We start from the raw sequence: 12680 nt of genomic DNA on the forward strand, positions 1-12680 counted from the left end.
CCCAGCACTTTGGGAGGCTGAGGTGGGTGGATCACTAGGTCAGGAGATCGAGACAATCCTGGCCAACACGGTGAAACCCTGTCCCTACTAAAAATACAAAAAAGTAGCCAGGCATGGTGGCGGGCACCTATAGTCCCAGCTACTGGGGAGGCTGAAGCAGAAGAATGGCGTGAATCCGGGAGGCGGAGCTTGCATTAAGCTGAGATTGCACCACTGCACTCCAGCCTGGGGGACAGAGAGAGACTCCGTCTCAAAAAATAAATATGTAAAATAAAATAAAAATTGTATTATTTAAAAGAAGGAAATAAAACTATCATTAGCTGTAGGCAGTGTGACTGTGTATGTAAACATTCTAGAATAATCTAAAGATAATATGTTTAATTTAATAAGTGGATTTAACAAGAACGCTGGATCCGAGGTTGATATACCAAATATAGCTCTGATTTGTAGCTCACTACTATAGCCACATGTAACAACAGGAAATAATCCCACAAACATAATACAGAGTAAAAGGAGCAAAGGATTAAAACAAATACTGCATTACCTCATGCTTTTTTTTTGTTTGTTTGAGATGGATCTCACTCTGTTGCCCAGGCTGGAGTAAAGTGGTGCGATCTTAGCTCACTGAAGTCTCCGCCTCCTGGGTTCAAGCGATTCTCGTGCCTCAGCCTCCCAAGCAGCTGGGACTGCAAGTGTGCATCACCATGCCTGGCTAATTTTTGTATTTTTAGTAGAGACGGGGTTTCACCATGTTGGCCAGGCTGGTCTCAAACTCCTGACCTCAGGTGATCTGCCGGCCTCGGCCTCCCAAAGTGCTGGGATTACAGACGTGAGCCACCACGCCCAGCCTCATTCTATTTGAATAATATATTTTTTTAAACTAAGATATATTGTTTAGGGATATACATATACTGTTTATTACAGAAATCAGGTATGTCAGAAATTAGAAACCCCTCCCTGGTGGGGAGGGAGAAGATTATTATCTATAAGGGGCACAATGGGGCAGGAGGAGCAGTTCTAAGGTGTTGACAATGTTTTTTTTGAGACGGAGTCTCGCTCTGTCGCCCAGGCTGGAGTGCAGTGGCGCGATCTCGGCTCACTGCAAGCTCCGCCTCCCGGGTTCACGCCATTCTCCTGCCTCAGCCTCCCGAGTAGCTGGGACTACAGGCACCCGCCATGCCTGGCTAATTTTTTTTTTATTTTTAGTAGAGACAGGGTTTCACCGTGTTAGCCAGGATGGTCTCCACCTCCTGACCTCGTGATCCGCCCGCCTCGGCCTCCCAAAATGCTGGGATTACAGGCATGAGCCACCATGCCTGGCCGCTAACTTTAAAAAAATGTACATTTCACAATAAAAATGCATGTAAAGTACTATAATAAAAGATGAAACAATTTTAAAAATAGAACTCTTGGAGTGGGGAAAGCCTTTCTAAGTAAAGGACAAAACTCAGAAGACAAAAAAGAAAAAATAGAACATGTGCAAATACATTAAAGCAAAATTCTGTATGGAAAAAACAAAAAAAGTAAAAAATAAATGAAAAGTTAGAAAAAATATGGCAACTTATATGTTATATAAATAGCTAATTTCCTCAATATATAGTTAGCTCCTACTATCAACATAGGAATAAATCGAGCCCAAAAGAAAATCACCATAGAGCAAGAAAAGATGTATAAATGGCTTAACGACATACAAAAAGATGGGTTCTATTTCAACCATAATTAAGACAATGCATATTAAGGCAAAAATAAGTTTTTATTTTTAAAATTTGATAATATAAAGTGTTAGCGTGAATGAGGGCAATGCAGATAGGCAATTCTTATGCATTTGTTGGAATTGTAAATTGTTGCAATCTTTTTAGAGAGCAATTTGGCAGTCTATCAAAATTACACATGCACTTATTCTCTGCCCATTCCTATAGGGATGCTCCCATTGTTGTAAAGCTGTATGTGTAAGAATGATGATTGCAGTGTTGTTTGTTATTGCAAAAGACTGGACACAGTTAACAGGGAACTAGAAAATGAACTGTGTACTTATTTTTAAAATGAGCTAAACTTTATGCACTAACATGGAAAGATTACAATGGGAAAAGCAAAGTGCTGAACTGTATGTATTTTATACTTTTATTGGTGTCAAAAAAATGGATGGGATAGATTTGGAGAAAATATAATCATATGCATAATTGTAGGAGACTACAATATTTCTGGAAGGCTACACAAGAACCTATAAGCAGCGGAAGCCTGCTGGTGGGGAAGCCGATAACCTGAGGTGGGCAGGTGGGCAGCTGAGTTCCATTTGTACGCTTTGTACTTTTTTTTTTTAAGAGACGGGATCTTGCTATGTTACCTAGGCTGGAGTGCAGTGGCTATTCACAGGCACCATCACGGTGCACTACAGCCTCAAACTCCTAGGCTTAAGTGATCCTCCTGCCTCAGCTTTCTAACGTGACTACACTGTGCTCATGTCATTTTCCATTTTTTATAAATCTATTGCCCTATATTCTCACTCTGTCTCTCTGTCTCCGTTTCTATTTGCCTCTCTATTACACACACATAAACTTTGTAATTAAAAATTCTCCTGCCTTCTTCCTTTTTCCAAAGGTTCTAACACTTTTTGTCAAACTTGAGAAAACTCACTATAGAGGAGGCCATCTTCCCATGACCCCAATCTGCATGTTGACACAAATCATTAAATACTTTTAAGGATTATAACTGAAAAGGTTTACAATTAAAACCATACATACAATTACATACATACAATTACATACATACAAACCATACATACAATTAAAACCATAAAGGTGTTGTTTTCCAATTATGAAAGTAAATCCTGGAGACTGCTGAAATTTTATAGAAATCAAGTATCTAGGAATAAATGTAACAAAAGATGTTAGATATATATGAAAAACTTTACTGAAGGATTTTGAAGAAGACCTAAATAAATGAGACATATTCCATGGTTATCAATAGGAAGACTCAATATCATGAAGATGTCAGTTTCCCTAAATTAACCTAGGAAGTCATTGTTTAAATCAAAATCCCAACAAAATTTTTATAGAACTGACAAGCTAATTCCAAAACATGTATGAAAATGCAGAGAACTCCAAATAGTTGAGATAATCTTGAAAAAAAAAAAGTATGAATACATGCTCATCCAGAAATCAAGACTTATTATCAAGTTATAGTAAGTGAGAGTGCAGTATTGCTAGAGGACAGAACAATGTAACAAAATAGAGAACCCAGAAATAGACCACCACTTACTGGGAAATTTGATTCATGGCAAAGCCAGCATTGCAGATGACTGGAAAAGGGTGAGCTGTCCAATAAATGCCTTGACAATTATTATCCAATGAGAAAGATGATCTCTCCACCACACCTTTACAAAGAATCAAATCCAGATAGATGTACGACCAAATATAAAACAACAAAATTTAAAAACTTTTAGAAGAAAGTGCAGGGAAACTTACATCTTGGAAGAGGAAAAGGTACTTTAACCATGTCAACCAAAGTACAAACTTTAAAGAAAGAGGTAAACTAGAATATGTGCAGATGTAAATTTTCTGTGTCTTGAAAGACATCACAAAAAGTTATAAGATAAGCCATGGAGTGAATGACAATATTTGCAACTCATCCATCTGATGAAAGATTAAGATACAAAATTTATAAAGAATTCTTAAAAACCAACAAGAAAATGACAACAACCAATAGAAAAATAGGAAAAAGGTTATGATCAAGACTTTACAGTATAAAAAATACCAATAAACATAGGAACAAATGCCTGACCTCTAACCCCATGGTAATTAGGGAAATGCAAATTTAAACCATGAGAAGTAACCACACCCATTACACTGGAAAAGAACTGACCTGATGAGAGGCAGTGTTGAGGGTTGGCAGTATTACTGCAATGACTCATCTGCTGCTGGCAAGATCACTTTGGAGAACGACTGGGCAGTAATTTCTAGCACTGAAGTTAGGCATCCCTTGCAATGCCTGTGGCCAGTGCTAGGTGCACTCCATAGAAACTCACATGTGCACAAGAAGACAGACCGGAATGTTCATCGCAGCACTGTTTGTAATAAGAACAAAATGGAAACATTCTAAATTTTCACAGCAGGAGAATGGATCAATACATTTAGTATGATATTAACAAGTCTACTATACGGCAGTGAAAATGATTTTTTATTTCTTAAAAAACAACAAACATGTGTAGTGCCATGTGCCAGGTTCTGCTCTACGTTTTTGAGAAATATTAAGTCATATTTACTGAATGAACCAGAGCCAGATTCATCAACATGAGTCGGTATGGATGAATCCCTGGAGCACCAAGTTGGCTTAAAAAAGCAAGTCAAAGGAGTATGCATAATACTTTATCATATATGTCGAGTTTGAAATACTTATATAATGTTTAGGAATCCACTCATATGTAATAAAGATAGTGAGAAGTCACCTCAGGGATGAGGGTGAGGAAGAGGGTGAAGAGGGTCCCTAAGGGGCTTCAGCAGTGAGGGTGCTCCATTTCCCATGATTATTGATGGGTAAGTTCTTCTCTATACCTTGATATATATCTGAAACAGTTCATAAAAAAGTTTTTTCAAAAGAAAAAAAAAAGCACCCATTCCTATTTAAAATGTATTTCTTCCAGTCTTTCCACTATGCTTAGTTTATATACTCGTGATTATCTTGTGTATACAAACTCACGTTGTGCCTTTTACATAAGAAGAAAATTTCCTTATATTATCGAAAACTTTTCAGAAATGTTATCAATGACAGAATGATATCACAACTGTGGATACACCATAATATATTTATCAGTGCCCAACTAGTTGATTCCAATTTTAGATAATTTTTTTTCTCATTTTCCAGTGCAAAGAATGTCTGTGTCCAAAAAAGCTTTGGGGGAATATTTGGGATTATTTCTTTTGATGCATGACCACTACTAGAATCACAGCATCAAACAGTGTGAGCATTCAAAGACTCTAACTCTGTATTATTACATTTTGCCAAAACAGCTAGACCAGTTTGCCCCCCTGTCCCCGACGGTGCCCGGGTGACTCCATTTCCTGTGTAGCTCTGTTAGCCCTTAACAGTTTCCTTTTAAAAAGCCCTTACTATTTTGATCGGTGACAATGGAAGCTTATTTGTATTGTTTTGAGAACATTCCCCACAAACGCACGTAAAACCTCTATAAAGGGAGAACCGCCTTGGAGCTGAGGGCGCGGTGGGACCCGTCGCAGAGCCGGCTGCTCTGGCAGGTGCCCCCAGAGCGTCCTGCCGGTGATCCTCGGGGACTGAGCGCCCATCGCCCTTCCCACGCGCTCAGATTCGCGGAGCCCAGCGCCCGCCGGAGCCCAGCGAGTCCTCGGGGTCAGAGTGGTCACGTCACCGTCATTCTTTCCTGCCCGACTAGTTGCTCTGGGCTCCCCGGGGCCGGGGACCTAGCCGCCGCCCCGATTTCGGCTTCACCTGCCCGCAGCGCGCGGCGCCCCGCGCTCCATTCGCGCTCCCTGGCGGCCGGCAGGCGGCCCCACCCCACCGCGGGCCACACACAGCCAGGGTGGGACCCCGGCCGCTTTCTCTTTCCCAGGGAGAGGACTGGAATCTGGGGGGGAGGTGGGAATTGAGGAAGTCGGGAAGGGAGGAGTAGAGAGGTGGGTGAGAAGGGGGAGGATGCTTCTAGAAGGCGGGTGAGAGAGCTGGGGAGGCCAGGGAGGAGAGGAAGGGGTAAGAGGTGCGGGAGGGCCTAACGGGGAGACTCCGGGGGCAATCGGGGGTATTCACAGGGAGCTGGGCGCGAGCATCAGCGGGATGAAAGGCAGGTCAGGGCTTGCCCGTCAGGCCTGGACTGCGCCCTGGAGGGGCTCCCAGTGGAGCCTGCGCAGGAGCGCGGGGAGCGCGCAGCCCAGGCCTCTGGCCAGGTGGAGCAAGAGGAGGGCGGAGGTGGACAGCGCATCTTGCCCGTGGAGGACGGGCAAGGACGCCGCCTGCCCAGCTGTTGGAGTCTCCTGGGCACGCACTGAGGGGGAGCGTCTGAAGGGCCCAGAGATCCCAGAGGGACTAGCTTCTTGTTACAGGGAAAATCCTCACCACCGAGAGATGCAACTAGTGAATCATGGTCTAGCCCTGTTATGGGAGACTCTGTGGCCATTAAAAATGGCGATGCTCCCCAAAGTGTGTGGGGCACTGGAATCCTCTAGGGGGCTTACGAAAATGCAGATTCTGGTTCGGGCCTGAGATTCTGCTCTTCTCACAAGCCCCCTGGCTCCTGCTATCGATGTAGAGCTAGCTTTAGATTGTACGGTAAAGGGGAAAACAGTAGGTGTGGGATGAGCCCATTTTGGTTCTTTGAAAAATGTGTTTCTTACACAAACACACAAACATATACATATGCAGAAAATAAGATGCAAAAAACAAGAAAACACCAACTATGTTTTTCCCTAAGAGATGGATTCTAGTCGATCTAAATTTTCTACTTTTTGCTTATCTCTTATTTCCTGAATTTTCTTCAATAAACATATATTCCTGTTGTAAGAAAAAAGATTCTCGCAAAACCATGGAAGTTACTTTTTCAAGGAGAGTGTAGGAGTCAAGGGAAAGCCTCCTCTGAAGGTTTGCTAAAAATCACTGACAAAAGGCAGATTAATGGGAAAAAAAGCATATAAATTTATTTGATCATAGTTTATGTGACATGGGAGCCTTCAGAATGACAACCCAAAGATACAAGGGAAGCTGTTTTTTGTTTTTGTTTTTGTTTTTGTTTTTGAGACGGAGTCTCTCTGTCGCCAGGCTGGAGTGCAGTGGTGCGATCTTGGCTCACTGCAACCTCGGCCTCCCAGATTCAAGTGATTCTCCTGCCTCAGCCTCCTTAGTAGCTGGGACTACAGGTGCGCGCCACCACGCCCAGCTAATTTATTTTTGTATTTTTTAGTAGAGACGGGGTTTCACCATATTGGTCAGGCTGGTCTCAAACTCCTGACCTTTCCTTCTGGGGATGGGGCAGGGCCCGTCTTTGGAATGGGGGGTACTATGAACTACAATCAAACAAAGTAGTCCAGTGCGGTGGCTCACACCTGTAATCCCACACCAGCAGTTTGGAAGGCTGAGGAGGGTGGATCACTTGAGGTCAGGAGTTCAAGACCATTCTGACCAATATAGTGAAACCCCGTCTCTACTAAAAATACAAAATTAGCCGGGTGTGGTGGCACATGCCTGTAATTCCAGCTACTCAGGAGGCTGAGGCAAGATAATTACTTGAATCCAGGAGGCAGAGATTGCAGTGAGCCGAGATCGCGCCATTGCACTCCAGCCTGGGCAACAAGAGTGAAACTCATGTCTCAACAAAACAAAACAAACAAACAAGAAAAAAACAGTAGGTTAGATAATTTCTTTTTGTTTTGTCTTTTGAGACGGAGTCTTGCTCCGTTGCCCAGCCTGGAGTGCAGTGTTGCCATCTCAGCTCATTGCAACCTCCGCCTCCCAGGTTCAAGTGATTCTCCTGCCTCAGCCTCCCGAGTAGCTGGGATTATAGGCACCCAACACCACGCCTGGCTCATTTTTTATATCTTTAGTAGAGATGGGGTTTCACCATGTTGGCCAGGCTGGTCTCGAACTCCTGACCTCAGGTGATCCACCTGCCTTGGCCTCTCAAAGTGCTGGGATTACAGGCGTGAACCACCGCGCCCGGCCACATCTCTGGTTTCTATGATCTGTCTTGGGGAAGGATTCTAGTTTCTAGGGCTAGCTGCCGGGGAGAATGAGGGGCCAGAGACAGGAAGACAGGAGAAGGTCAGAGAAAAACTTTTGCATCTGAGGCCTTCATTTAGGCTCATATTGTTTTCTGAGCCCCAATGAGAGAAATCAGGCAGACGTTTCCCAATTTCCCTCAATTGGAATAAATTGTTCCTCCTGTACCCTCTACTCCCAGAGCATCAGTTACACACGGCGTGGGAAGACGCCTTCAGCCAGCATGCCTCAGCATCTGGGCTCACCTTCGACCCTGCCACAGCTCAGCACAGACCATCAATAGATGTGTGCTCAGCTGGGTGTACATGGGCATGGAGGACAGGGTCCCACTGGGGTGAATTTGGTGATGGCAAACTCTTTAAACTGCAGCATTAAAGCAGCATTTTCTTAGTGACTATTACTTGTATTGCTTGTATCATATGGGCATGCTGGGCCTTAGGGAACTTACTGCTCCACAGAGTGAATAACTGCTTACATTTATATATGTCTTCTTGTCATTTATACTTTCCTTTTTTTTTTTTTTTTTTTTTTTGAGATGGAGTCTCACTCTATCTCCCAGGCTGGAGTGCAGTGGCATGATATCAACTCACTGCAACCTCAGCCTCCCAGATTGAAGCAATTCTCCTGCCTCAGCCTCCCAAGTAGCTGGGATTACAGGCACCTGCCACCATGCATGGGTAATTTTTGTATTTTTAGTAGAGATGGGGTTTTGCTATGTTGGCCAGGCTGGTCTCAAACTCCTGACCTCAGATGATCCGCCAGCCTCAGCCTCCCAAAGTGTTGGGATTACAGGCGTGAGCCACTGCACCCGGCCTCTACACCTAATTTCTTAACTTAGAAACTTAACTTTCTTATTATCAATAAAACACTAGCTTTAAATTCAGAAGCCCACTCTTCCAGTTCCACATCGCTGAAACTCTGTTTTCTCATGTGTGAGCTTGGGGTGGTGGAATCTCTCTTGTACAGCTCAGGTTCCAGTGAGGGGAGAGATGGGTTCTCTATGAGTGAAGCCAAGAGCATGGGGTGGGTGATGGTGAGGATGGTGGTGGGGATGTGATGATGGTGATGATGACTGTATTTGTTTAAATGAAGGGCTGATAATGTGAGTAAGAAATCTAGAACCTGATTCCTGGGAATTAACTGGTTATCCCTGAAATGGTCTTTTTCTTCTCTGGACATTTCTATACAATACAAAACACTTTTGGCCAGTTGTGGTGGTTCATACCTGTAATCCCAGCACTTTGGGAGGCTGAGGTGGGTAGATTGCTTGAGCCCAGGAGCTTGAGACCAGCCTGGAAAAATGGCAAAACCCTGTCTCTACAAAAAATACAAAATTAGCCGGGCATGGTGGCACGTGCCTGTAGTCCCAGCTATTCAGGAGGCTGAGGCAGGAGATCGCTTGAGCCTGGGAGGTGAAGACTGCAGTGAGCTGTGATCACACCACCACACTCCAGCCTGGGTGACAGAGCAAGACCCTGTCTGGAAAAAGGAAGAAAGAAAACACTTTTATTAAGTTCCCCCTCTGTCTTCGAAAAGTTTTAGTCTATCAGACAAGTGGCATTTTTTAACTCATAATTTTTCATATTTTTATTAATCAAAGTCATTTGTAACTACCAGAGCTTTTAGTCAACCTGAAATGCAAATATAACCACACTGAGCAGGTGCAATTCTATAAAAAGAAAATTGACATTTTGGTTGACCTGTGCAGCTTTGTAAGAGGTAATTCTTTCATTGTTGTAAAGGCTTTTAAAATGGTGAAGAAGGCCCATGAATTCTCTAAGAATCTATCCTTAAAGAAACTATGTGCATTGCAGAAGATAAAATGTATTTACAAAGATGTTTGCTGCATTATTTATTATGACTTAAACAGTAGAAACACACTAAATATTCATCTGTAAATAAATTAGGGCTTATTTGCATGTTTGCACAATGGCATGCTTTGCAGCCATTAAAAGTTATGTTCGGTCTTAGGGTGGAGAAAGATTTCGTATGCGGGGCACCAAACCCAGAAGCCATTAGGGAAAAGCTGACAGATTTGACACCATAAATATTAAAAAGGCTTGCCCTTGGAAGACATCATAAACAAAGTAAAAATACAAGTGCCAAACTGAGATAAACTATGCAAGAGGAACAATATTAAATCCACATATTTTTATTTTCCCTGTAAATCACACTCTTTCAGCTTCTCCTCCCCAAGGGTTAGCCATGAAGCTCGTTGCCCAGGGAAAGAAGGGCAGGTACTGCCTGGGACAGAGGCACCCTTGAGGCTTTCTTAACTTTCCTTAACCCGTTTAGCAAGACAAGAGGCTCAAATGCAAGCCTTTATGGAAAAAAGAAAAGGAATGATTTTGATTTTATCCTGAAGCTCGTCCTCTAATAGACTCTAATAGATCAAGGCTCAACCTTAGCGGACTTTTTTTTTTTTTTTTTGAGACAGAGTCTCACTCTTTCGCCCAGGCTGCAGTGCAATGGAGTGATCCCAGCTCACTGCAACTTCTTCTTTTTTTTTTTTAAATTATACTTTAAGTTCTAGGGTACATGGCACAATGTGCAGGTTTGTTACATATGTATACATGTGCCATGTTGGTGTGCTGCACCCATTAACTCACTGCAACTTCTGCCACCCATGTTCAAGCGATTCTCCTGCCTCAGCCTCCCGAGTAGCTGGGATTACAGGCATGCGCCACCATGCCTGGCTAATTTTTATTTTAGTAGAGACGGGGTTTCGCTATGTGGGTCAGGCTGGTCTCGAACTCCTGACTTCAGGTGATCTGCCCGCCTCAGCCTCCCGAAGTGCTGGGATTACAGGCGTGAGCCGCCGCACCTGGCCAACCTGGGTAGATTTAATCATGAAATCTCCACATGGGAGATGAGCTATCAAGAGGAAGTGGAAAAATGCCCCCCTTCCCTGGGAGGGTTGTGGGGGAGGAGGAAGTGGAGGGGGGAGGAGGAAGATGGAGGGGGGAAGAGGAAGATGGAGCGGGGAGAAGCAGTTGTGAGAGATGTGCCCTGACAGCCCCAGTTCTAGACACAGGCAGATTGAAGGAAACACTGAAAGCAGAAGAGAGGCCTCTGACTCTGTTTCAATTTGAGCTTCTGGGAAGAGAAGCCTCACCAGGTACCTGCCCTATATCAATCTGTCTGCCTATTAGGCAGAGACAACACCAACAATTAGCTGCCCATTCGTTGACACGAAAAGTGTCCAGAATTTCCTGGATACTCTTGCAGAGGAAGAGCTTCTGTGAGGAGAGACGACCCTATAGTTGAGGGCTGGGTGGTCACTCAGGCTGGGAGCCTAATGGAAGTTCCCTGAGGGGGATCAAGCACGGTAGGACTGAAGTGGAGAAGAATCAATGGAAAGGACCCCTGGACTCGGAGGAGCTAGAGTTTCTCAGCTATCAATGTAAGCAACAGATGTCAGCGAGATTCATGCCCTGTGATAGGGTCAACAAGAAACTGGCTACAGAAATCAGAGGAGGTATAGGGCAGCACATGTATCTGTGCTCAGGAACCGAGGCCCCTTCTTCACCTTCACCACTAGACCAGCTAAGACCCACCTCCCACACCCCAAATGCCATCTCAGAGAATAAGCAGCAGGAGGAGGATGAGCTGAGATCATGGGTAGGGTAGCCGCAACAAAAAGATCTTGAAGATGGTGGCTTAAAAAATAGGAGCTGGTTTCTCTCTCAGATAAAAGTGCAGGTGGGCTGGGCGCAGTAGCTCATGCTTGTAATCCCAGAACTTTGGGAGGCCGAGGTAGGCAGATCACTTGAGGTCAGGGGTCCGAGACCAGCCTGGCCAACATGGCAAAACCCCCTCTCTGCTAAAAATACAAAAATTAGCCAGGCGTGGTGGCGCATGCCTGTAATCCCAGCTACTCGGGAGGCTGAGGCACGAGAATCGCTTGAACCCAGGAGGTGGAGTTTGCAGTGAGCCGAGATCGCAGCACTGCACTCCAGCCTGGATGACAGAGTGAGACTCTGTCTCAAAAAAACAAAAAACAAAAAACAACAAAACAAAATACAGGCCAGGTGGTGGGCAATGCAGACTAGGCATGGCAGCTGGATGGGGTCAGGGACTGAAGCTCTATGTGCTTTTCGCAACGTGGGACTTCTAGCTCGTGCTCTAAGATGCCTGCTGTAGCTCCTATCATTATGTTTGGATTCTAGCTGGTGGGAAGAGGGAAAACAATAAATCAAGACAAACTCCTCCCTATTCCCTTTAAGAGCATGACTTGGAAGTCACACATATCACATATGCTCCCATTCCATTGTCTAGAACTAGGTAACTTTGCTACATCCAGCTGGAAGGGAGGCTGGGCAGCCACCCAAATGTCCATCTGTCTCACCCACAGAACACACTTGCTCCTCCCCAAGGAAGACAGGTCTACAGTGATGGCATCTGTGCAAAGTGCAGACTCTCTGGGTCCTCTCCCAAAGGTCCAGATGTGACTCTATCTCTGCTGACCTATAAACCAAAAGAAAAGTTACTTCTCTTGCTTCTCATGACATATAAATCCAGTATGCGCTGGGGGAGAAAGATCAGGATAACTAATAAAAACTTTCAGAAAAGGGAAGAACGGAAAACACGCATTAATCACTGGTTCATAGCGATGATGAGATCCTACAAAGACTCCCTTCCCTTGCATGGAGTCACCACTGGCATCGCTGTCTGGGAGCAAGTCCCTTGTCCACTGGCCCCAGAGAGGACAGGCTTGTTTTCTGGGAGGTTATTCTCTGTCGGTTGTTTTTTCTGGCCACATCTCAAGTGGGCACTAGAGACTATATCCTTTGGGGGAGGGGCAGCTCATAGGTTCCACATCCTCTTTCTGCCTGTGCTGTCTGGGGACCCTAGAGTTACTTTAGGAGTCAAAACCATCCCAGGCTTTTGTAGACCATATCTGTGGTTTCTTTTTTTCTTTTTCTTTTTTTTTTTTTTTTTGA

The sequence above is a fragment of the Pongo abelii genome, chromosome 2 (assembly GCF_028885655.2).
Source record: "Pongo abelii isolate AG06213 chromosome 2, NHGRI_mPonAbe1-v2.0_pri, whole genome shotgun sequence".
Taxonomy (NCBI): domain Eukaryota; kingdom Metazoa; phylum Chordata; class Mammalia; order Primates; family Hominidae; genus Pongo; species Pongo abelii.